This window comes from Elephas maximus, chromosome 7 (assembly GCF_024166365.1).
Source record: "Elephas maximus indicus isolate mEleMax1 chromosome 7, mEleMax1 primary haplotype, whole genome shotgun sequence".
Lineage (NCBI taxonomy): Eukaryota > Metazoa > Chordata > Mammalia > Proboscidea > Elephantidae > Elephas > Elephas maximus.
Window position 1 is genome coordinate 126,678,003 of NC_064825.1, and position 24,234 is coordinate 126,702,236.

The 24,234-nt window shown below is 43.5% G+C and overlaps 1 protein-coding gene across 5 annotated transcripts in view; it reads right to left on the reverse strand.

Annotated features, from left to right (window-relative positions):
* The window catches only part of LOC126080971 (phospholipase A and acyltransferase 4-like), a 94,132-nt gene that overhangs the window by 69,029 nt on the left and 869 nt on the right, over positions 1-24,234 (reverse strand). For 4 of the 5 annotated variants that reach the window (XM_049892294.1, XM_049892291.1, XM_049892290.1 and 1 more), the window contains exon 2: positions 20,773-20,959. The gene's annotated coding sequence lies outside the window, so the exon portion shown is untranslated. The remainder of the gene's footprint in view (positions 1-20,772; positions 20,960-24,234) is intronic. The other variant, XM_049892288.1, reaches the window with a different exon arrangement.

Genomic DNA, 24,234 nt, shown 5'->3' on the forward strand with positions numbered 1-24,234 from the left:
CTGCCTGACTCAGGGGCCCCCCTTCACTAAGACACAGCTGGAAAGATGCTCAAGTGTGGGCCTGGGGCAGGGGAACCCTGGGTTTCTGGCAAGGGAGGGAATCCCCACCTTGCCTGCTCCTGGAACTAGCTAGGGTTCAGTTCCTCCTCATCTGTTGTGGGAAGGATCTTTTATATGGACTTTCTAGCCATGATCTTATAACTTCCACAAAATGTTTGGATGAGACTATGAAAATAAGGTACATGTGACCCACCAAAGGGATTGGACAGCTTGCTAATAATGCAAATAAGGTGCATGGCACTCCTGTGGGTGTGGAACCATGCTCATAAGGTGTATGGAACACTTATGAGGGGATTGATCGGTTTTGCCATCCCACTAGGTTTAAAATGAGCCATCTCCAGAGGAAGAAAGGGAGGACCTCACTACCACTAGGAAGAAGGGAGCAGAACATGTCCTTTGGACCCAGGATCCCTGTGTTGAGAACCTCCTAGACCAAGGAGACACAGAGAGAGAGAAAGCTGTAACACTGGAGATGGTGCAAGAGAGTAAGAAACGGCAGTAGAGAAACAGCAGCAGCAGAACCAAGCGACCGGTGTGAGATGGCACAACGGGCTTCCCAGCCCATGGAGCAAGGTGGTTACAATGGGTGTGCTGATCCACGGAGCAAGAGAGTTGAGATCCTTTAGGCAGAAGGTTTCCTGGTAGAGTGGGGTGCCCCCAGGCACTTATTGGCAGAGCTAAAGAGCTTTGTAACACTTGCCCAGGGGGCCAAGAAGCTAAGGGGCCAAGAAGCCAAGGGCCAGAGAGATGTGCCTGCAGGGCATGGCTAAGAAAAGGCTGTTCTGATTGAAAAACTGTATCCTGAGGTGTCCCTGATCCTGAATTGTAATCTATTACTTCCATAATAAACCCTATACTTGTGAGTACAGTCTGTGAGATCTGTGTGACCATTGCAATGAATTATCAAACCCAGCAGAGAAGTAGAGAGTGCCATGGAAAGGATGGCGGTTTCAGAATTGGTGAAAAGGTTGGAGAAAGGAGGTATGTCTAACCTCTGACTCATAGGAATCAGCCTTGGGCTGTTGACCTTGATTCCCCTTCCCCTTGTGAAGTTAGAGGAGGTCAGATACCCCTGCCACGCCATTTTTACATAATCTAAATAACTCTTCTCTCCTCTTTCTTCCATGGCATTTGTTCTTCCTTTTAAGGTTAATTCTGATTTTAGCCTCTGATCTCTGAAGTCTCTTCTCTCACCAGATCAGATGCCCAGGGTCAGAGAAGTTCCAGGTAGGGACAGGCCCAGCTTCGTGGTGGGCAGCTCACATGGAACACACTGGGCTCATGCTATTACTGGAAATGGAACAATCCTGGGAAGGTGCATTTCATGTTCTGGAAGACAGGCAAAACCCACATGTGCATGACCCCGTTCTGAGGAAAGGGCTTCATTGCACCCAAACGACATCAGGGTTCTGTTACCCAGCAATCCCTCTCCTTATCCAGGCAGGGCCCAAGCTCAGATTTATTTACCACCAGCTGCTGTTGCCAGTGCCCTAGCAATAGCCTTAGACATTTGGGGACACAGTGAAAAATCCCCTGTGCTCCTAGGTAGAGACTGTTCCTGATTTTGCAGAACTCTGGCCAACATGCTGATTTGGGATGGGGTAGAACAAGAGTTGACAAGAGCCTTGGCACTGTTGACCCTCTCTCCCTCCTCTCTATACATTTCTTTTGCCCCATGACGTAATAGGCCTTCCCTGGATCCAGCACACAGTATCACTGCCCGAATGGAGCTCAGAGCCAGGAGGGGAGCACACGCAGGTAGAGGCTGGTGCAGCACAGGTGATCCATGCAGGAAGAGATGGGAGCCCCAAGAGGGACAGGTTGGCCAGCCTGGGGCTGGCAGGGAAGGCTGCTTAGGGAAAAGGGTGTCTGATGGGGAAAGGAGTAGAGGATGAGTTGGGGTGGGAAGACAGTTAAAGGTAGAGAGAACCGAGTATGCAGAGGAGCAGATGAGAGAGAGCACTGTGGTGCGGGAACCACAAGCCTGTCAGTCAGCCTTGAGGGCAGAAAGCAAGGAGGCCAAGGAGGATGAGGAAGGTCCTGCTGGCTGCCCAAAGGGTGTATACTGTGCCTGCAGTGTGAGAAAGGTCATGGTCAGACAGTCCCTTGGGAAGGTCACACTGACGCTTGAGGAAACTAGATGACGACAGGCAGAGACAGGAGGCTAGGTGGTCAGGAAAGCAGGGGTGGGGTTGTCCAGAAGGTCAGCAGAAGGGGAAATGGAATGAGGAAATGAACTCAGGGGAAGCCTACAGGGTCAGTATTGACAGGACTTGGTGATTGGATTTTGGCCTGAGAAGGGGGGCCTAGTTAATCTAACCCTCTGGTTTCTGGTTGGACAGCCTAGGAAAAGGGGTGAAGGACTTGTCATTCACTGAAACCAGGCACAGAGAGGGAGAAGAAGGGAAAAATTCTCAGTTCATGAAGCTTGGGTGCCCTGGGGCAGGACATTGAGAGCTAGGAAGGAGGTGTGTAAAGGGATGAAGACAGGGACTAATGGAGTACCAGTGTGAAAGGTGATTGGAGAAGAACACCTCACCTTCTTCGGAGCTGAGAAGGAACGCTCCTGGGCAATTCCCTCGGTCTCTCGGACCCTCGGTTTCCCCACCTCTGCAACAGGATGATGATTCCTTTCTCCTAGGACTGTTGTGAGGGCTGTAGGTATTGTAGCAGAAGCGTCCCCAGAGGCCCTGCTCTGTTACTGGGACAGCCCACCTCACTGCTGGAAGCTGGGTGGCCCCACAGAAGCCCCACTCTAAGGCTCAGGTTCCATTAAGATTCTGTCAGCTCATGCCACTAAGGTTGTGAGTTCCAAGGAATGAGTATCCTGAGGTGGACAGGGGCAGAGTCTGAGGAGGAAGAGCTTCATGAGGCCATGAACAGCCATGGGGCAGGAGGAACTGAGGGCCCATCTGCAAAGAACCAGAAACTCAAGACTCCAGATGGGCCCAAATGCTCCAGATGGGCCTGGTGCTGCCCAACTAGGTGAAGGTCTGCACACACAGGGACCCCGACAACAAATTCAGAAGCAAATATATGATGCACCTGAACTGGCACATGCGCAAAGATACAGAGGCATGCACACTCACACACATAATTTACACTCATCTTGGACTATCTCCTCTCTCATACATACAAGGATCATTTTTTCCAGGCTTCCAGTATAGAAGGACCTCTAAGAATGACAGAGAGCTGAGGACTCCTAAGGAACAGAGCACTCCCTGCCTAGGTTCTCACCACGTAATTGACATCATCAAGGGGAACCCCAGGCTGATCTACAGCTCCCTTGCAATGGTCTCCAATGTTCTCAAGAAGGCTGTCCACACTGTCTCTAGTTTTTCTGTTGCAGTCACATCAAGAAATTTGGAAGACAGCTACCTGGCCAACTAACTGGAAGAGATCCATATTTGTGCCCATTCCAAAGAAAGGTGATCCAACAAAATGCAGAAATTATCGAACAATGTCATTAACATCACAAACAAGTAAAATTTTGCTGAAGATCATTGAAAAGTGGCTGCAGCAGTACATCAACACAGAACTGCCATAAATTAAAGCTGGAATCAGAAGAGGATGTGGAACAAGGCATATCATTGCTGATGTTAGATGGATCTTGGCTGAAAGCAGAGAACACCAGAAACATGTTTACCTGTGTTTTATCAACTATGCAAAGGCATTTGACTGTGTGGATCATAACCAATTATGGATAACATTGAGAAAGATAGGAATTTCAGAATATTTAAATGTGCTCATGAAAAACCTGTACATAGACTGAGAGGCTATTGTTTCACCAGAGTAAGGGGATACTGCCTGTTTTAAAATCAAGAAAGGTGTGTATCAGGGTTGCATTCTTTTACCATACTTATTCAATCTGTATGCTGGGTAAATAACCCAAGAAGCTGGACTATATGAAGAAGAATGTTGCATCAGGATTGATAGGAGACTCATTAACTGCCTTCGATATGCAGATGACACAACCTTGCTTGCTGAAAGTGAAGAGGACTTGAAACACTTACTGATGAAGATCAAAGACCACAGCCTTCACTATGGATTACACCTCAACATAAAGAAAACAAAAATCCTCACAACTGGGCCAATAAGCAACATCATGAAAAACGGAGAAAAGACTGAAGTTGTCAAGGATTTCATTTTACTAGGATCCACAATCAGCACCCAGGGAAGCAGCAGTCAAGAAATTAGACGGTATACTGCACTGGGTAGTTCTGCTGCAAAAGACCTCTTTAAAGTATTGAAAAGCAAAGATGTCACTTTGAGGACTACAGTGCGCCTGACCCAAGCCATGGTATTTTCAATTGCCTGATATCATGCAAAAGCTGGACAATGAATAAAGAAGAATTGACACCGTAGAATTATGGTGTTGGTGAAGAATATTGAATATGCCATGGACCGCCAAAAGAATGAACAAATCTGTCTTGGAAGAACTACAGTCAGAATGCTCCTTGGAAGCAAGGATGGTGAGACTCCATCTCATGTTCTTTGGCATGTTATCAGAAGGAACCAGCCCCTGGAGAAGGACATCATGCTTGGTAAGGTAGAGGGTCAGCAAAAAAGAGGAAGACCCTCAACAAATTGGATTGACACAGCGGCTGCAACAATGGGCTCAAACATAGATAGCTTGTGAGGATGGCATAGGACTGGACAGTGCTTCGTTCTGTTTTACATGGTGTTGCTGTGAGTCAGAACTGACTCAGTGACACCTGACAACAACAACAACAATGGTCCAAATACTAAAAAATTATTCATTGTTTCTCTGAAATTCAACTTTAACTGGGGGTTCTTTATTTTTACTTGCTAAATCTGACAACTCACATATAGTGGAAGAGAACATATATAAACAAATCAATAACTATAATATACTGGTGGGAATCTGTGCTAGAAAGGAAAATGAAGCAGGGTAAGTGGGTAATCAGGGAAAGACCATCAGAGAAAACAACACCTGAACTGAGACCTGGAGGAATTGAGTGGACTCACTCTGGCTTCTGGGGGAAAGGTAGGTGAGCTGGAAGCTCATGCGATGTGTCAAGGACAGCAGGTCTCCCCAGCACAGAGTGAGTGATGAGGACATGGGTGGACAAGACAGAAGTGGGACATGGTCAGACATGATTTAACAGGCAGCAGTGAACGTTTGGGATTTTACTCTGAGGAGGCTAGGGGAAGTCAGCTGAGGGTATTGAGCATAGGTGTGATGTAAACCAGCTTATTTTTTAAAAGGATCACTGAGGCTGCCTTGTGAAAAATAGATTATATGGGGCAAGGGAAGACGCCAAGAGACCAGTTGATTCCCACAATGACCCAAGCGAGAGGTGATGGAACGTGGAACCAGGGTGGTTAGAGCAGAGGTGGTCAGATTCTGGATCTGTTTTTGCAGCAGGGCTGAGAGAACCCCTGATGATTGAAAGACATGTGAAAGGTGTTAGAACAATCCAGTAGCAAACCCCAACCAGCACTCCCTATACTTGGTGATAGACTGAGCACTGCCCACACAGTACCTCACGTCATCCTCCAAGCAACCCTACAAGATACCATCGCTTCTTCCCCAGTCTACAGATCAAGGAACAGGGAGAGTACGTTTATTGTCCCACAGCACACAGCTAATAAGTGACAGCCAGGACTCAACTCCAACTGCCCCTTTCTTGAGTCTCTGCCCCTTACCCCTGTACTCCAGCACTGCCAGGGCTCTGGCCCCAGTGACTGGATGGATGAAGCCATTGATGAGATGGGGACAGTGGCAGGAGGAGCTGGGTTGGGGAAGGAAAAGTTTGGAAGCAGTGATATGATGTTTGAGGGGCCCCATCAGACACCCAAGCAGAGACATTGAGAAGCAGTTGGATATGCAATTCTGAGGTTCAGAGCTGGGATGGGGCTGGATGGAGATAGAAAATCCTAGACTGTACTTTGTTCCCTGAACCCCAAGCGCACTGACTGTGGCTGTGCTTTCCCTAAGTTCCCCTAGCTTCTGCCACAGCCCCTCCCTCTGCATAGCTCAGGTAGAACCAAGGCCGAGAGCTTTGTCCCAGGGAGACCAGCAACAAACCTCTTCCCTAACCACTCCAAGTCAGGAACAAATGCCCTCACTCAGGAAGCTCATTCAAAAGGACTCCATTGGCCCATCCTGCCAATTCTCCAGTCAGACTCAGAGGAAACCAATACTAAGAGATGGCCACAGCTCAGAAAGTGGAGACCCTGGGGACACAGCAGGCAACTTCCCTGGGAGAGGACTCTGGGCTTGCCTGGGGAGGGCAGGAGAAAGAGCACAGCCTCTGGGCTCTTGGGAGAAGAGCCTGCCTGGGCCTGCTGGGGACACTGAACATGGGCCACTTGTTTGCAGGTCATAAACTTCATGACTGGAGGAATTCTTGCTGTAATATTGGGGACTCAGGGTGCCGTGTCTCCTTTTTGCTTAGAATGATACATCAAAACTAGTGAGAGTCTGAAAGAACCATAGAATCCTGTGTTAGAAGCTGCTATGAAGGCTGCAGTGGAGACAGGCCTCCCTCCTTTCCTCTCACCTGAACCTCACACACTGGTGATCTCTATTTCAGCCTCTTGCTTTCCCTCTCTCACTGGTTGAAAAATGATCTCATTGTAATAAGACTGAATAATCAGTAAATGTATCTATTGATCCCTTCATAAAGAACTTCCACTAGTTTTTGTATACTCTTGAACCAGAAAGGAAGAAAGTAACATTAATTGAGCCCCTGTTGGTTACTTCCAGAAATTTCTATCTGGAAAAAAAAAAATTTTTTTTTATAACCTTGGGAAAAGCTCTTGATTCTCAGAGCCTCAATCCCTTCATCTATAAAATGAAGTAATAATCCACTTCCCAGTGATATGGTGAGGATCCAGTAAGGTGATGTGTAGAAGATGCCTGGTACATACAAAATTTTCTATGTTGTTCTCCATAGACATAACACTGATGTAATTTTAACATCAATTTTACTCTCAGGGTGTTGAATTTTTTTTTTTTATTACTTCCCAGTATAGTCACACGTTTGGATTCTTCAGTCATTTTTCCAACAAATAAACCCCTCCCAGATTCCTTCCAATTACCCCCTTCAGATCACCCTTCTCACGGCCATCCCACCCCCTCACTCCCACCCCTGCTTTTAGAAAGTTTTTTCACATACAACTCATAAGTCTAATCCTCACCCACCTGTGACTACCAGATGCAGGTGTATTACCTATCCACGCCATATTACATAAAATATCCTGGCTAACTGCTAAGGATGGGCTGCCTTCAGAATATCCCTCCATTACTTCCCAGCTTGCCCTGAGCATGGTCTCAGAAGTGCCAATGTCACCATGTTCTCCAGCTCTGGCTTCCTCCCCATACCCTCTGCCACCAGTGGCCCTGTGGAATGGCCACTCTACTGGGCCATCCTAAACTAGTGGTCACCACAGACATCAACACTCTGGTTCCATGACTGGGGACGCCAGCCTCCCCTGGACTGTTCCCCACCCCCAGCACACAAAAGGTTGGTTGGTCCCATAGTCTCCCCAGCACAGTAGCGAACAGACTGTAACTATTATCAAGACTGCCCTAGAAGCTGAGGGTTATCAGAGGTTGAGGAACAAAGAGAATAACTTATCATTGCTACTACCAAAGGAGGTCTTGCTCAGATTCCTAGGCTAAAATAGCAGTCTCCATCTTGGGGTCTGGAATGGTCTGTGCCTGCCTTGCTCCAGGACTACTTCAGGTCAGAGGCCCTGGCTACTCTACCCAGAGTCCAGCCCCTATATGCAGAAATCCCAGAGCCAAGAAGCTTTTTCACTTCTTGCAACCTAAGGCTCACCTCCCCAGGACTTGTTTCTTGTCCGGGAGCAATTGTTTCCAGCTCAATGGACGATGAGAGCATCCAGGCCCTTCCAGGGTGTGGCTGGCCTCCACTACCAGATCAAATCCCCCATTAAGAGTCTCAAGTGTTCACATACCTGCCCTTCATAGCACTTTTCACAGTTGCAATTGAACACTGATCTGAGTGGTTATTTATTAACATCCCCATCCCACTAGAGATTCAGGGACCCGAAATCTTGAACTTCCCAAGTTTGTTATATTGCAGCCCCTGCATCCAGCTCAATGCCTGGCTTACTGTGGGTACTCAATAAACAGTTGTTTACTTAATTAGTGAATTCATTAACTAATATGTAGGAAAACACGAACACTCTTTTCTGCAATTGAGAAAAATTGCAAATGAAAAAACTTTGACACCAATACAAGTTGCAGACAACACTGTAAAGGTTAATGTCCATCAGAAGGGTGTTGATATGAAGTTTTAAAACATTCTGAACCACTTGCTCTTGACTGGTGTTCACAAACTGGCTTCCACTGAAGGGTGAAAAAAAGTGTATAAGAATGAAAACATACTTTAATTTTCCATAACAAATGCATAAAATGGTTGAGCCCACTCAAGACAACCCTGTTCTTGTCCTTGGTCTCAGCAAACATCTTTCTAGGATTATAAGTGGCTGCACAGAGCGTGCATACATTCCACAGACAGTTTTTCAGCTCAGAAGGAGTTTTAAGGTAACTGCCTGGTGCTGAAGAAATGGAAAACCTGGGGGATGTGCAGAATGACCCTGGTTGCCCTTTAGATGTCACTCATGTCATTTTTGTAAGACATTATCTCCTTCTGCATGTCCAGAGCTATAGGATAGCTGGCAGGATGCAGGAAAGCCACCCATGCTGCCCCTCCTGCCTCAGAGATTGCTGGGTATTTTCCTCTGAGTGCATCTACCAGAATTATCAAACTGTTCTCGAGGTGGTGGGATCTGGGAAGACCAGGAGGAGTGGGGGAACTCTCAAGGCTGACAGCCATATTACCCTTACCCTTTCTTCCCTGGGTGACTAAAAGTCTCCTTTGGGGGTGTTGTTGTTGTTGTTACATGCTGTTGAGCTGGCTCCACATTTTTCTGTGGTTCTACGTACCACAGAACGAAAGATTACCTGGTCCTGCACCATCCTTACAATCCTTGATATGCTTGAGCCCATTATTGCAGCCACTGTGCCAATCCATCTCGTTGAAGGTCTTCTTCTCCACTGACCTTGTCCTTTACAAAGCACGATGTCCTTCTCCAGGGACTGAGCCCTCCTGACAACACGTCCAAAGTATGTAAGACACCATCTCACCATCCTTGCTTCTAAAGAACATTCTGGTTGTACTTCTTCCTAAACAGATTTGTTCGTCCTTTTGGCAGTCCATGGTATATTCTTCTCCAACACCACAATTCAAAGGCATCAATTCTTCTTCAGTCTTCCTTATTCATTGTCCAGCTTTCACATGCATATGATGTGATTGAAAATACCATGGCTTTCGTCAGGCGCACCTTAGTCTTCAAGGTGACATCTTTGCGTTTCAACAACACTTTAAAGAGGACTTTTTGCAGCAGATTTGCCCAGTAATATGCATCTTTTGATTTCTTGACTGCTGCTTCCATGGCTGTTGATTGTGGATCCAAGTAAAATGAAATCCTTGACAACTTCAATCTTTTCTCCGTCTATCATGATGTGGCCCATTGGTCCATTTGTGAGGATGTTTTGTTTTCTTTATGTTGAGGTGTAATCCATACTGAAGGCTGTGGTCTTTGATCTTCATCAGAAGGTGCTTCAGGTCCTCTTCACTTTCAGCAACCAAGGTTGTGTCATCTGCATAACGCAGGTTGTTAATGAGTCTTCCTCCAATCCTGATGTCCCGTTCTTCTTTACGTAGTCCAGCTTCTTGGATTATTTGCTCAGCATACAGATTAAATAGGTATGGTGAAAGGATACAACCCTGACGCACACCTTTCCTGACTTTAAGCCACTCAGTATCCCCTTATTCTATCTGAACGACTGCCTCTTGATCTGTGTACAGGTTCCTCATGAGCACAATTAATTGTTCTGGAATTCTCATTCTTCTTAACGTTATCCATAGTTTGTTATGATCCGCACAGTTGAATGCCTTAGCAGAGTCAATAAAACACAGGTAAACATTGTTCTGGTGTTTTCTGCTTTCAGCCAGGACCCATCTGACATCAGCAATGTTATCCCTGGTTCCATGTCTTCTTCTGAATCTGGCCTGAATTTCTGGAAGTTCCCTGTCAATATACTGCTGCAGCCAATTTTGAATGATCTTCAGCAAAATTTTGCTTATGTGTGATATTAGTGATATTGTTGGGTAATTTCCACATTCAGTTGGATCACCTTTCCTGGGAATGGGCATAAATATGGATCTCCTCCAGTCAGTTGGCCAGGTAGCTGGCTTCCAAACTTCTTGCCATAAGATTTCGTTTAATGTTTTCCCCATAGAATCCTTCACTATTGCAACTTGAGGCTTGAATTTTTTTCTTCAATTCTTTCAGCTTGAGAAATGCCAAGCGTATTCTTCCCTTTTGGTTTTCTATCTACAGTTCTTTGCACATGTCATTGTAATACTTTACTTTGTCTTCTAGAGCCGCCCTTTGAAACCTTCAGTTCTTTTACTTCATCATTTCTTCCTTTTGCTTTAGCTGCTGAACGTTTGACAGCAAGTTTCAGAGGCTCCTCTGACATCCATCTTGGTCTTTTCTTTCTTTCCTGTTTTTTTTAATGACCTCTTGCTTTCCTCATGTATGATGTCCTTGATGGCATTCCACAACTCATCTGGTCTTCAGTCATTAGTGTTCAATGTGTCAAATCTATTCCTGAGACGGTCTCTAAATTCAGGTGGGATATACTCAAGGTCATTTTTTGGCTCTCATGGACTTACTCTCATTTTCTTCAGTTTCAACTTGAACTTGCATGTCAGCAATTGATGGTCTGTTCCACAGTCGGCCCCTGGCCTTGTTCTGACTGATGATATTGAGCTTTTCCAATCATCTCTTTCCACTGGTGTAGCCAATTTGATTCCTGTGTATTACATCTGGTAAAGTCCATGTGTATAGTCATCGTTTATGTTGGTGATAAAATGTATTTGCAAAGAAGTCATTGGTCTTGGAAAATTCTATCATTCGATCTCTGGCATTGTTTCTATCACCAAGGCCGTATTTTCCAAGTACCGATCCTTCCTCTTTGTTTCAACTTTCACATTCCAATCACCAGTAATTATCAATGCATCCTGATTGCATGTTCAATCAATTTCAGACTGCAGAAGCTGATAAAAACTTTCAATTTCTTCATCTTTGGCCTTAGCGGTTAGTGCATAAATTTGAATAATAGTATTAACTGGTCTTCTTAGTAAAAAAAAAAAAAAAAAAAAAAAAAAAAGGACATTATCCTATCACTGACAGCATTGTGCTTCAGGGTAGATCTTGAAATGTTCTTTTTGACGGCGAATGCAACACTACCCCTCTTCAAATTGTCATTCCCAGCGTAGTAGACTATATGATTGTCCAACTCATAATGACCAATTCCAGCTCACTAATGCCAAGGATATCAATCTTTATGCATTCTATTTAATTTTTGATGATCCAATTTTCCTAGATTCATACTCCTTACCTTCCAGGTTCCTATTTTTAATGGATGTTTGTAGGTGTTTCTTCTCACTCTGAGTCGTGCCACACCAGCAAATGAAGGTCTCGAAAGCTTTACTCCAACCATGTCGTTAAGGTTGACTCTACTTTGAGGAGGCAGCTCTTCCCTAGTCGTATTTTGAGTGCCTTCCAACCTGAGGGGCTCATCTTGCAGCACTATATCAGACAGTGTTCTGCTGTTATTCATAAGGTTTTCACTGGTTAATTCTTTTCAGATGTAGACTGCCAGGTCCTTCTTCCTAGCCTGTCTTAGTCTGAAAGCTCAGCTGAAAACTGCCCGGCATGGGTGACTCTGCTGGTATTTGAATACCAGTGGTATAGCTTCCAGCACCACAGCAACACACAAGCCCCAACAGCACAACAAACTGATGGATGAGTGGGGATTCCTTACCATAATATAGCTAATTAGCTTTTACTAAAATACCAATGACTGAAAAGAGGTTGAATGTAAATGTTGTCTGGGAAGGCACCTCTAAGAGGATACCTAGAGAACACAATGCTAAAAATCAAAGAGTCAGCTCAATATGGCAAATTTCAGGTACCAAGGCAGGTAGGTGGAAGCAGACTGGAGTTAGGGTGCCTTTCCTCCAAAACCTGCTGGGAGACAGGTAGGTGTGTCAGTTGGTGACCCTGGCAGCTATCCAGGTGGCCCACCCATAAGGATCTGGGACAGTGACCCTCTCCACAGTGGGAAGGACTGCTGAGGGTCTCTAGGTCCTACCAGCACTGCTGTCACCCTGGCTAGTCACTCCCCTAATCACCTACCCCCTTCCCAGGGCAGTACAGGGCCTCTCCCCTGGAGGGTGATCCAGGCCTTGTCCAGCAGTTTCATCACAGGAAGTTGGAGAATAGGAGAGCCAGGCACCTCAGTCACCCCCTGCCTGTGGCTTGAAAACTATTCCCAGTGATGCTGCTCCAAGGTCAAGGCCTGCTAAAACCCCAGGGGCAAAACAAGCAGCTGTAAAGGAGCATTAAGCCAAGGCCCAAGTTGCTGGTGCCCACACAGGCCTCATCAGACAACACTCCAGTGGCTTCACACAGAGGATTCAGGCTTCTGATCAAATGGACCTGGAGGGGAATCCAGACTCTCTGCTTACTGGCTGTGTGACCTTGGCTACGTAGGTTGGCCTCTGAGCTGAGTTTCCCCACAGTGACAAGTGCTGGCTTCCTCTTCACACCTGGGCCCTCAGCAGAGACACTAGGATACGGTGTCACCTGGCCAGTTGAAGTGTGTAGGTAGGGTTCCTTCCACCACTCCTGATGCCTTCTTCTAAAAAGGGCACTTGAGACATGAAAAAAATAAATAAATGAAAGGACTGGATTCAAAAATTTCACCTTGCAAACAGTAGTGGCAGATTGGGAACTCAGATCTCACAGAACATATAAGCTCCAGCCTCGAATTTCAGTGAAGAATCTCCCCTGGGAGATTCAAGCTGTCCTGGAGGATACCAAACAACAGTTGGTGCCTGCACCTTCCCCTCCCCTAGGTGCAGGTACCAGGGGTGTTGGCCATGGAGCTGGACAGACCACATCCCCTCCATGTGAAGCTGCCTCTACTGCCATGTTTGTACCATCTGACCCTGGCCCATCACACAGAGCTGATTGGCCTCGTGGGGTCACCTGACCCAAAGGCAGCCAATTAGCAGGCTGAGGTCAGATGTGAGTCTCTCAGGAACTTGAATTGGAGCACAGGAAGGCTTAAGTGGAGCAGGGCTGAGCTGAGCAAATGTCTGAAGTGAAGCCACAAGAGGGATGTGACTAGAGACCTGAAGGGTCCCAGCAAGCAGAAGTAGTGACAAAGCAGCTGCATGGAAGAGGCAGAAGCTACAAGGCAGAGAAAAGATGTAAAGAACCAAGGAAAAACAGGACACTGATCATTCTTAGAATCAAGAGGAAGGGGAGCTGGCAGTCCCCGAAACTGTCTCATTCATGGCTGAGAATCTTCGACACAGTTGCAGACCCTGAGGTCCCAGGATGTCAGGCCAAAGGTTCCCGCCTTGTCCATCAGTCAGGTCTGTCTCCTCACCAGCCCCCACCTGCGTACTCACATCACAAAAAGAACACTGACCACAAACAGGAAATGAGAAAAACATACCCAAACCAAACCAAACCAACTGCCGTCGAGTCAATTCTGACTCATAGCGACCAGAAGGGCCTAAACTGAACTCACTGTTGCCAGGACGGAGTTGCCTGTCCCCACCCCAACGGACTTCATGCTAGGCTGTGTTTCCCCAGATAAAATCTTCCTTTGCTTTTATTTAGCTCCATCAAAATAAGCTGAAATGATCACAAAACAGAGTGAAGTCAATAAACTAAACTCACACCTGCTGGCTAAGCAAAATGCCCCTTAACTCATTACTATCAGAACAGGTTCCTTGGACTTAATGCTTTTGGGCCTTGTTTTGGGCCAGTAGGAGCCCAATGAGGCCTGCAGTTGGCAGAGTCACTCCTAATGCCCACTCCATCAGCGCCTGTTGTCGTGATGCCGTCAGTGACCTGCAACAGAGGACAGAGCGGGTCAGACTCAACCTCAGGGATCTCACCAACCATATACATAGAACATTCTGCTCAGGAAAGAACATTCAGCTCAGGAAAGAACATTCAGCTCAGGAAAGACCCCTTCTGGCCCTTGTCCTCCTGAACCTAATCCTGGGGTATCACCTCCCTTTCACCATAGCCCTTCTACAGCCTTACAAGGGAAGAGCTGAATCCTGCCCCACCCTGAGTCTGGTGCACTGCCTGGGGGTAAACACTCCTGGATGCCAAGAAGGGACATTTTTCTAGTGCCCTTCTCCTAAACAGAGGGGACTTCCAGAAGAAACAGGCAGCCTCAAACTGCCATGGAGGGAGGGTCCCTGCCTTATCTATGGGCTACCTTAGAATCTGAATTCTAAAGTGAGGTGGCTGCCATGGAAATGTGCCTTCACAGTGTATTTGAATTAAAAAATTAAGTCAGGATTTTTTCTAAAAGAAATTAAGTTTGCTTTAGCTGATTTGTTTTACACTAATGCCTTCCTTTGTTACTTGGATTATATAGCAGACAGTTGCCATTCATTGAATGAGTTAAATCTGCGCCTCCGAGGTTGGGAGGAAAATAGGTACATAAAGCACGCAAGCAACACACAACACGAGAGAAATTCCATCCTTTGCAAATTGTTTACATTTATAATTTTTTTCTTTTAATGTTTGATGTCACCTAAAGTATATGAGGGGGTACTTGGTTTTTCTAATTATTTGAGGCTAGGAATGCACAATTAGTTTTGCAAAAAAATAAAAAAAACTATTGGAACACGTGCCCATTTATTTACATATTGTCTTTGGCTGCTTTCATGCTACAAGGGCAGAGTACAGTACAGTGACAGCTGTGCAAAACCTCAAATATTTACTATTTGCTCCTTATAGGAAAAGTTTCCCCACTGTGATCTGGCTTTTCTTCCTCCTGGCTCATACTGTTCCCGCTGCCTGTACTCTTCATGGCTCCTCTTTCCCTCATAACCTGCAGCTCCTTTTCCAGCTTCAGGTGAACTGAAAGAATTAAATCAAACTCAGCTCAAGTGCTACCACTTTGAGCAGTGCCCTGGAGCAGAACACACCAGGGTTCAAATCCCACCCCTGCACAATGCCTGACACGTACTAGAGACTCAATGCCTAACTGTCTAGTAAGTTTGAACAAGTTATTTAAATACTGCAAGCCTCAGTTTCCCCATCTGGAAAGTGGGGATAGTAAAACCTGCCACCTGCCTGTGGTAAGGACCTGTCTCAGGGAGGGTTCCACAATGGGGTGATTGTTGTAGCTATGTCTCACTTCCTTGGCCAGCACCACACTGACCACATTGCTCTGCGTAGTCAACTTACCTATCTGTATCCCCACACCCACCCTTGCCCTGACTGTGACATCCTCGGGGGCAGGGATTCCATCTCTGCTATTCTGGCCTCCTTCATGCCTCTATCTCCACCCGAGCCCAGCAAGCAGCAAATGCCCAACCGCTGTCAGCTGAGGGAATGATCTGGTTCCTGAGGGAATGGTCTGGTTCCTGGGGCAGAGGACACAGGCTGAGGACATGCGTGGTCACCGCAGGAGACTCTGTAGCACAGCTCATTCACAGAGTGCTCCTAGTTCTCACTAGGCAGCTTGTAAAACACCTCCTGCCCTACCAGCTCCCCCAGCCACTGGATGGCTTTGTGGGAATGCCCTAAAATGAGACGAAAATACAATGTTACTTATCACAGAAGAAAGAATAATACAATCATGAACAAAGATGGTCTAATGTGGACTAATAGATGGGCACACCCATAACACTCCATGACTCCCAGGCTCTCCCACCACTCACACCAAAAGGATTCAGATCTTGACTGGTAATCAGCACAGGGCAGAGAGACAGTTATGGAAGACCAAATAAATACATAGAATCCTGGAAAAATGTTCAATGAAAAGCTAAAATTAATATCTTTTTAAAAACTAATTCACACACACAAATATGAGTACAAATGAAACAGAGGATCTAAATAGTAACAGTGAATTGTATCATTGTCAATATCCTGGTTGTGATATTGTAAGATAATGTTGCAAGATAGTACCTTTAGGGGAAACTGGTAAGGGCAAGAGGAATCCTTTTTATTAAATTTTACAACTGAATTAGAATCTGTAATTATCTCAAAATAAAAAAGTTTTTCAAAAAAATTAAACAAAAATGGAGAAAGGATAACTAAAAACCCAAAACTGATTTTTTAAATGACAAATAAGTAGACAGAACATCACAAAAAAAGAAAATTACAGACCAATGTTCAACAAATATCTAGCCAACATAATTCCACAACATATCAAAAATTCATATAACACCATCAAGTGGGATTCATACCAGGAACATGGAGGTGCTCACAAGTCTATCTCAAGAAACTTGGAAGACAGCTACCTGGCCGACAGACTGGAAGAGATCAATCTTGGCAAGGTGGTTCAGCATTAGAAAATCAACCAATGTAATTCACCAAATAAGTAAAACAATGGAAAATAACCACATGATCATGTGAACTGACACAGAAAAAGCACTTGATTAAGTCCAATACTCTTTCCTGATAAAAACTCTAAGCAAAACTAGAAAGGAAAATTCTCAACATAATTAAGGGCATATATGCAAAACCAAGGAAACCCTGGTGGCGTGGTGGTTAAGTGCTACAGCTGCTAACCAAAGGGTCGGCAGTTCAATCTGCCAGGCGCTTCTTGGAAACTCTGTGGGGCAGCTCTACTCTGTCCTATAGGGTTGCTATAAGTCAGAATTGACTCGATGACACTGGGTTTGGTTTTTGGTTTGGATGCAAAACCAACAATGGAAAAAGACTGAGAGCCTTCCCCTTGAGAATGGGAATGAGAAAAGGATGCCCCATTATCACCACTCTTATTCAATATTTTACTGGAATTCCTAGCCACAGTAGTAAAGCAAGAAAGAGAAATAAAATGTATCTAAATTGGAGAGGAAGAAGTAAAACTATCTCTATCTGTAGATGACCTGACCCTATACATACAGCCCTAAAGATTTCACAAGAAAACTGCTGAACCTAATAGAAGAATTCAGCAACTTTGCAAGGTACAGGATTACCACACAAAAATCAGTTGGGTTCCCTTACACTAACAAGGAATATGCCAAAAAGGATATCAAGAAAACAATCCATTTACAAAAAATGATAAAATACCTAGGAATTAGCCTAACCACAGACATACTTATACAATAAAAATTATAAAAAACACTATTACAAAAGATCTGCATAAATGGAAGAACAGTCCATGCTCATGGATTGGAAGAGTTAATATAGTGAAAATGGTAATACTGCCTAAAGCGATTTACAGATACTGTGTAATCACTGTACAAATTCCAACAGCATTCTTTACTGAAATGGAAAAACTAATGTGTAACTTCATATGCCCTTGGTGATAAAGACATCAGAGACCACGTTATAGAATTTTGCAAGACCAATGCCTTATTCATTGTAAATACCTTTTTTCAACAGGATAAATGACTACTATACAGGTGGACCTTGAGGGATGGAACACATAGGAATCAAATGGACTACATCTGCGCAAAGAGACGATGGAGAAGCTCAATATTATCAGTCAGATCAAGATCGGGGCCTACTGCAAAACTAACCATCAATTGCTCATATACAATTACAAGATGAGGTTGAAGAAAATTAAAACAAGCCCAAGAGAAACAAAGTGCGACCTTGTCTATATCCCACCTGAATTTGGAAACCATCTCAAGAATAGATTTGACTCACTGAACACTAATGGCCTAAGACCAAATGAGTTGTGGGATGACATCAAGAATATCATCCCTGAAGAAAGCAAAAGGTCATTAAAAAGACAGAAAACAAAGAAAAGACTAAAATGGATGTCAAAAGAGACACTGAAACTTGCTCTTGAATGTAGAGTCACTAAAGCAAATGGAAGAAATGATGAAGTAAAAGAGCAGAACAGAAGATTTCAAAGAGTGGCTCAAGAGAACAAAGTAAAGTATTATAATGAAAAATGTGCAAAGACTTGGAGTTAGAAAACCAAAACTGAAGAACATCCTTGGCATTTCTCAAGCTAAAAGAACTGGAGAAAAAATCCAAGCCTCCAGTTGCAATACTGAAGCATTCTATGGGCAAAACATCATTAATATCACACACAATTAAAATTTTGCTGAAGATACATCATATCAAAAGTTAATACACCATGATCAAGTAGGATTCATTCAAGGTATGCAAGGATGGTTTGACATTAGAAAATCAGTCAACGTAATCCACCACATAAATAAAAGAATTTAGAGACCATCTCACAAATAGATTTGACACATTGAACACTAATGACCTAAGACCAGATGAGTTGCAGAACAACATCAAGGACATCATACATGAAGAAAGCAAAAGGTCATTAAAAAGACAGAAGAGAAACAAAACACCTAAATGAATGTCAGAAGAGACTCTGAAACTTGCTCTTGAACGTCAACTGGCTAAAGCAAAAGGAAAAATGATGAAGCAAAAGAGCTGAACAGAAGATTTCAAAAGGTGGCTGGAGAAGACAAAGTAAAGTATTATGATGGCATGTGCAAAGACCTGGAGATAAAAAACCAAAAGGGAAGAACATGCTCATCATTTCTCAAGCTGAGAGAACTGAAGAAAAAATTCAAGCCTCGAGTTGCAATGCCGAAGGATTCTAAGGGGAAAATATTAAATGACCCAAGAAATACCAAAAGAAGATAGAATGAATACACAGAGTCACTATACCAAAACCTTCAGCCATTTCAGGATGTAACATACCATCAGGAACCAATGGTACTGTAGGAAGAAGTCTAAGCTGCACTGAAGGCATTGGTGGGAAAAAAAAAAAAAAAAAAGGCTCCAGGAATCGACAGAATACCAATTGAGATGTTTCAACAAATGGATACAGCACTGGAAGAGCTCACTTGTCTATGCCAGGAGATTTGGAAGACAGCTACCTGGCCAACTGACGGGAAGAGATCCATATTTATGCCTATTCCTAAGAAAGATAATCGAATCAAATGCGGAAATGATCGAACAATATCGTTAATATCACATGCACGCAAAATTTTGCTGAAGACCACTCAAAAGCAGCTGTAGCGGTATATTGACAGGCAACTGCCAGAAATTCAAGCTGGATTCAGAAGAGGACGTGGAACCAGGGATATCATTGCTAATATCAAATGGGTCCTGGCTGAAAGCAGAGAATACCAGAAAGATGTTTACCTGTGTTTTATTGACTTGCTAAGGCATTCGACTGCGTGGATCATAACAAATTATGGATAACATTGCAAAGAATGGGAATTCCAAAGCAATTACTTGTGCTCATGAGGAACCTGTATGTAGATCAAGAGGCAGCTGTTCAAAGAGAACAAGGGGATACTGCGTGGTTTTAAATCAGGAAAGGTATGTGTCAGGGATGTATTCTTTCACCACACCTGTTCAGTCTGTATGCTGAGCAGGTAATCCTAGAGAATGGACTCTATGAAGAAGAACAGGGCAACAGGATTGGAAGACTCGCTAACAACCTGCATTATCCAGGTGACACCAGCTTGCTTGCTGAAAGTGAAGAGAACTTGAAGCACTTACTGATGAAGATCAAAGACCACAGCCTTCAGTATGGATTACACTTCAACATAAAGAAAACAAAACATCCTCACAGCGAGACCAATAAGCAACATCACGATAAACAGAGAAAAGATTGAACTTCTCAAGGATTTCATTTTACTTGGATCCATAGTCAACACCCATGCAAGCAGCAGTCAAGAAATCGAGACGCATTGTATTGGGCAAATCCGCTGTAAAAGACCACCTTAAAGTGTTGAAAAGCAAAGATGTCACCTTGAAGACTAAGGTGCGCCTGGACCGAAGCCATGGTATTTTCAGTAGCATCGTATGCATGCAAAACCTGGACAATGAATAAGGAAAACCAAGGAAGAATTGAAGCCTTTGAATTTTGGTGTTGGTGAAGAATAGTGAATATACCATGGACCGCCAAAAGAATGACCAAATCTGTCTTGGAAGAAGTACAGCCAGAATGTTCCTTAGAAGTCTTGTAGGGGAAAAAAATCACAAAATTTAGTAAAGCAAAAAGAAAGTTTTATTCGGCATATATTCAAAAAGACAAAAGTGGGAATTGGACAAGCATGCTGCTAGAGCCATGTCTGCCTGAGTCCAGAGAATATTTCCGAATAGACAGAAGGGGGGAAATGGACAAGCATGCTGCACATCCATGTCTGCCCAAGTCCAAGGAAGGTTACAGAGTCATCAGTATATATTAACATTACAAAATGGGCAAAACCATTGAAGGCTTTACCTTTTTATAGATTGGTAGAAGCTGTGATCCTACATTTCGAATTGCCTTTCTTAATGATCATTGGTACAGGTTTCAGTAGCCAACAGTCAGGAGGGTCTTCATCAGTCTCCAAAAAATTTCTATTCACTAAATAAAGATAAGAGTCTTTTGTGTTCTGACTTATGTGAAAGGTTCCCTAAAAGATATTTTCTAAGATTATTCTATCTATTGTCTTTAACTCAGGGCCCAGTTGATGTGTCCTCGTGAGTTCTTGTGAGCCCAGCGCCAGCTGGGTCACATTCTCTATGCTCAAGGGCAGAGAATAATGACTGTAATACTTCCTAAATCATTCCCTCCTTTTGATGGGAGATTGGAGATAACACATTGATGATCAATACCTGGACTTAGCCGAGCTCCTAGATGGTGACCATGGCAGGTTCTTTAAACTCACGGTGCTGGTTTTCTGCTGGATACCATCTGATTCTTCACCAGGATCTTAAGTAAGAGCAATGTTCTCATCAATCACATTGCCGAAGTGAGCAGACTCAATGTACATCAACATTTTAGCCCGAAGCCTTCTTTTGCCTTTTAGGTATGTAAGACAAAAGAGGATAAATTTTATTATGCCTACTACTATCAGGATGTAGACTAAGAATATTACTATTCCTTGCAACGGTGATCTAGCCCATGTGCTTGTTCTTGATGGTAGCCAACCAAATAAATCTGGTGCTTGTAAGGGTGTTACAGTGTGTAACCGCGTAGCTTGCTGTCTAATGTTATATATATCTTGTTCTTCTCCTGTGTTATTTACCCAAATGTAACAAGAAGTATTTACTACAGCACAGACTACACTTTCTTGGGCTAATTAAAAAAAAAAAACTACGGCTATTTTGTTGTCTTATGTCACCTTGGCTTAATGAGATCGGAGATCACTGTTGTGTTTCCATCCCACTAGCAACTTTGTTATTTGTCCCATAGTGATTGATAAATTTCTTAAGGATTTCTCCAATTCAAATATACCATAAGTAGGAATTAAAGTTACCAACTATAACCTGAGTGTTGGACCAATGGGCTTTCTTCCGACTCTCATTTTACAAAGGATAACAAATTAACATTACCTTTGTATTTACGATGAATATCTAAAGATAATCCTAATGTTCCCAAAATGCATTGTCCAAGCATTCGCCAGGAATCTAAACAAGAGATTGCCCACGGATCACCTAAACTAGTATAGTTGACTCTACCACACAAAAACATATATCTATATCTATAAAGGGCATTCAAAATTTGTCTAGAGAAAACAGAAGGTATAGAAAAATTTACATGTGATAAACAAGTTTCTATTAAAGAATATATGATTAGCAAGATAATACAGGATGGACTCCTCCTGTTGGAGGTCTCCAGTTAATGTGTCTCTTCCCAAGGGCAAGCTGCCCTCCTTTGTTTACCTATTAACAGTCATCGGTCACTTTCTTAAAAGCAGAAGCGAAATCTAAGACAAAATGGAGTCTGTGCGATGAAGTCAAGCTCCTCTGAGAACCTGATTTTTTTAAGATGCATAATTTTCTGTATAGCAAGAGCGTGAAAGTTTGCTTACAAACCTTACACAGGTATTTCTTACAACATTGTCCTGAAGACTGATTAAACCGATTACTGATTCACCCTAAACATAACTCTCAGTCCAATCTTTGGAGGCAGTTCTTCAAAACAGACAGAATTCTTCAAAAAAAAAAGCACAATGTCCTGAGCAAAAGGGTCTTGCTAGTTTATCTGGACAATTCTTTGACTCAAAGTGGGTTCAGAAATCAGTTTTTTCTCAAAGCTTGAGTTTCAAAAGGACACCCAAAGGTGATGGCCTATGTAGGTTAACCCCACTTCCATGAAAGCCAGAAATCTGTATTCCAGGAGGATTACATACAACTCTCCCATGGTTCCCTCCTTTGGATCATGAACTTGTAGAATCTTTAATCAGAAATGCTCAATAAATGGTAATTGGGCACTATCTGGTTTTTAAGACCCCAGGCATCATACAGCATATTAGAAGGTAGAATAGAAACACTAACAATAATATTCGGCCAACTGTCTGAATAACCAGTGAAACCACGACCCTAAGGTCTTTGAACCAAGGAAACAAATCTCATGATGTGTTTGTTTAAACAAAAGCAGCGTCAGTAACAGTTTTTCATGTGCCTCAGCAACAACTACATTGTGCAAAACCTCAGATTGCATATTAATATAAACACAGCAACATTTATCTATTAAGGCACAAACTATTCCTTGGAGAACTAATAGGAAATCTAATGCTATTCTAATTTGTAAAATCATAGCTCAGATTTCAGATACTTCTCTGGTTATGATATTTACAACTTTGTTAAGTTTACCAACAGGAACTTCTAATTCAAGAGTCAAAATAACTAAACCCATTAGTTAGATAATTTAGGAGAGAAGAGGAAAATGGTTTCTTATATCAATAATGACTCTAATATTATTTCCTAAATCGGAAGCAAGGGTGGCAAGACTGCATCTCACAAACTTTGGACATGTTATCAGGAGGGATCAGTCCCTGGACGAGGACATCATGCTTGGTGAAGTAGAGTGTAAGTGAAAAAGAGGAAAATCCTCAAAGAGATGGGTTGACACAGTGGCTGTAACAATGGGCTCAAGCATAAATAATGGGTGGAGCCCTGGTGGCTCAGTGGTTAAGAGCTCAGCTGCTAAGCAAAAAGCCAGGAGTTAGCATCCACCAGCCATTCCTTGGGAAGCTTATGGGGCAGTTCTACTCTGTCCTATAGGGTTGCTGTGAATGGGGATCAACTCGATGGCAATGGGTTTGGTTTTTTCTTCAAAAGTCAGCTCTGTATTCAAAGATTCCAACTAAGTTGGCCCAACTGCAAATATATCGCTAACTTCTATATCACTAAACCTTCGTGTCAAAATTGTTTATACTTTTCATTTTAGAAATATTGCCTTAGTTAAGTTTTATCAAGTCTGAGAGATTTGTGTTAGACTAGAAACTGATGTAAAGTTTCACAGTTAATTGCCACCCTTGTAAATCTCACCTCCTTTCCTGCTGTTGCTTTGATGTGAAGTTGTCATCTGTACTCATTCTACTTGCCAAATATCTCTGTTTTGCCTGTAAGGCAGAGCATACCTTACAGCTAAGCTGAACGCACTCTCTCCCGTGGTTCATTCCTTCAATAAATTTTATTTGTTTAAATATCAAATTAGAGTGTTGGACCAGTGACTTTATGCGGACACAATGAATTATCAAACCCAGCAGATGACTGGAGAGTACAGTGGGAGGATATGGCTGGCATCAGAATTAGTAAAAAAAAAAAAAAAATTTTGGAGAGGAGGGTATCTGACATCCACCTCATAAGAATCAGCCTTTGGCTGTTGATCTTGATTCTCCTTCCACTTTGTGAAGTTAGATGAGGAAGTCAGACACTTCCCCCATTACATTTTTAGAGTTGTTGCAGGGCAAGTCTTCCCAGCTTGGGACTAAGCCCTGCCTAGGTTCTTGCCTTCTACTGACCAAGAATGACCAGAAGAGGCTTAGAGGTTCCACACAAACAAAGGTTTATTAGCGACAGAAAGAGAGTAAAGGCTCGCGAGCAGGGAACAGAGAGTGACCAAGCAACATTCGCCTCTGTTCCCCTGAACAAAGGTTTTTCTGGGGCTTATATGGGTTTGGTGAGGGTAATAAAGTAATGAATATTTAGTAGGTTTCTTTCAAGGGGTGGGTACTCCTCAGAATGGTGGTGCATACTAAATTAGGCTGCCCATAGCAAAGGCTCCTGGGACTGGGTGGCAGGACTTATTATGGGATTTTGTGCCTGTGCAGTACCTCTGCAGTGCCA